General features: G+C 61.6%; 1 non-coding gene across 1 annotated transcript; it reads right to left on the bottom strand.

The window, feature by feature from the left end:
- Positions 1 to 520: 520 nt before the first annotated feature.
- Positions 521 to 639, bottom strand: LOC131869032 (5S ribosomal RNA). The gene has a single exon (XR_009367428.1). It is a non-coding gene; the product is annotated as a 5S ribosomal RNA (ribosomal RNA).
- Between the last annotated feature and the right edge of the window lie 2,256 nt (positions 640 to 2,895).

Below are 2,895 nucleotides of genomic sequence, written 5' to 3'. Positions count from 1 at the left end.
TCTCAAGTGGGAAATTCTATAATCTCAACTTTTTTTGCCTTTTCAGGAAACTTTTGAATGGAGCGCATCATTGGTGCGCTCCGAAGTGTGCTCCAAGGTGCGCACCTCTGGTGTGCTCCAAAGCTCTCTCCAGCTGCGTGCACCTGCCCCGGCCGCGCACCCGGCCCCGCCCAGCTTCGCTCACCTGTCCCGGGCGTCTGGTGCGGAACCTTAGAGTAAGAAACATCACCGTGCACCTTGGCCAACGTGCGCGACTCGACCGAGCGCGCACTGGCCGAGGTGCACACCGATTTCACCTGGGTGCGCGCGCAGCACCTCGGGCGCACCGGGGTGCGCGCACAACGCCCGGGTTGCACCGTGGCCTGTGTGCTCGGGGCGCCTCGGGTGCGCGCTCGGTGTCGCCCCCCGCGCGCGCGGTAGTGCGGGCAGCGCACCCCGGCCCGGCCCGGCCCCGACGAGAACGCAAACGGGCAAAAGGTTTATTCAAATAGCATTGCGACGCCCGGCGAAAAACTAAGAAAGGGTGCAACACCGGGACTTCCCGGGAGGTCACCCATCCCAGTACTACTCCGGCCCAAGCGCGCTTAACTGCGGAGTTCTGATGGGATCCGGTGCACTAACGCTGGTATGATCGCACCCGTTATGAGCTTGTCGCAGTGTGTACTTAGCAAACCGCGACCCACGTGCGAATCCACCCCGGCCACCCACCCCCGTCGAGGTGCACACCCTCCCTCGCGAAGTGCGCCCCGTTCGCCAAGTGTGAGCCCTGCCCGGGTGCGCGCACCTTGCTAGGGCGTCGGGTGTGCACCCGGCCCGGCCTACGTGCGTGCACCTGGACGGGGCGTCGTGTGCGTGCAGTGTCCCGTCTGCAACGCGGTGCCCACACACCACCTCGGGCGCAACGACCTGCGCTCACATGTGGGCCGAGTGCACCTTGGTGCATGTTCGGGGCGCCTCGGGTGCACGCTCGATCTTGCCCCGGTGCACCAAGGCGCTCGGTTTGCCCCGGGTGCGCACTTGGTGCAAGGTGGGCACCCAAAATAGGGATCAAGCACCAAAACACAAGTTTCGGGATGCAAAATGGGACCCAAGGACCACAAATGCGTTCCAAGACCCATGATGGGTCCACGAGAACAAAAATGTGTTCCGAGACTTAATAAACAAATATTGGGTTTTAGGAGAAGAAACATGCTCTGATGCCCAAAACGAGAATCGACCCCGAAAAGGCCACAGGCCAAAAGTGGGATGCGAGACAAAAAAAAATGGGACCCGAGGACCAAAATTGGGTTCCCAGGTCGAAGACAGGGCAACCGGACAAGAAACGACCTCTAAGGCTCGAAATGAGTCCCGACGACTAAAACTTGACAAGAAGCACCCATCAGGCACCCAACTCGACACCCATGGGATGCCGACCCACCCGGGCTTCCACCTAGCACACCTTGGCACCCACCCACCCTCGCACCCAACCTCGCACCCAACTTAGCACCTTTGAACCCACATTGGCACTCACCCTGACCCTGGCACCTTGGAACCCACATTGGCACTCACCTTGACCCTGGCACCCACCTTTGCACTCACCTTGGGACCCACCCTGGCTCCCACCTCGGCACCCACCCAGACACCCACCTTGGTTCCTTGGCACCCACCTTGGATCCTTGGCACCCACCCCGACACCCACCTTGGCACGCAACTTGGCTACTTGCCACCCACCTTGGCTCCTTGACGCCCACCCCGACAACCACCCCGTGACCTACCCTGGCTAGGGTTGGTGCACACCCACCCTGGTGCCCACCTTGGCACCCACCCCATGACCCACCTTGGCACGCACCTTAGTACCCACCCTGTTACCCACCCTAGGACCCACCCCGTGACCCACCTTGGCCAGGGTGGGTGCACCCACCCTGGTGCCCACCTTGGCACCCACCCATCCTAGCACCCAGCCTGTGACCGGGCTTGGAACCCAACCTTGCACCCGTCTTGGCCAGTGTGGGTGCGCACCCATCCTGGCACCCACGTTGTGACACACCCTTTAACCCACGCACCCTAGCAGCCACGTTGGCACCCACCTTGGAACACAACCTAGCAACTTGGCACCCACCCCGTGACCCACCTTGGCATCCACCATAGCAGTCGCCCACTTGGCACCCACCTTGGAACCCAAGTTGGCACCCACCTCGGCACCCACCTTGACACTTGTGGACCCACCTTGCCACTCACCCTAGCATCGACCCATCCTAGCACCCACCCTGGCACCTTTGCACCCTAGCACTCACCCATCCTAGCACCTAACCTGTGACCCACCTTGACACTCACCCTCGCACCCACCTTGGAACCCAACCTAGCACCCACCCACCCTGACACCAACCCTAGCACCTACCCACCCTTGCACCCACCCTGTGACCCATCTTGGCACCCACCCATCCTACCACTCAACCTATCACCCACCTTCTCACCCACCTTGGCATCCACCTTAGCACCCACCCACACTGGCACCTTGGCACCCACCTCGGGCAAGGTGGGTGCACACCCACCCTGACACCCAATTTAGAACCAACCGAGCATGTTACCCACCTTGGCACCCACATTGCAGCCCACCCTAGTACCCACCCTATGACCCACATTGGCATCCACACCCTAGCACCCAGGCACCTCGACACCCGCCTTGACACGCACCCTAGCACTAAACCTGTGACCCACCTTGGAACTCACCCTAGAACCCACCCACCCTGTGAACCACCTTGGCATCCACCTTAGCACCCACCCACCTTGGCACCCACTCTAGCACTCACCCATCCTAACACCCAACTTGTTACCCACCTTGGCACCCGCCCTCGCGTCCACCTTGAAACCCACCCTAGCACCCACCCACGCAGGAGCCCACCTTGGCACCCAACC

The sequence above is a fragment of the Cryptomeria japonica genome, unplaced genomic scaffold (assembly GCF_030272615.1).
Source record: "Cryptomeria japonica unplaced genomic scaffold, Sugi_1.0 HiC_scaffold_229, whole genome shotgun sequence".
Lineage (NCBI taxonomy): Eukaryota > Viridiplantae > Streptophyta > Pinopsida > Cupressales > Cupressaceae > Cryptomeria > Cryptomeria japonica.
This window is presented reverse-complemented; position numbering and strand designations above follow the sequence as displayed.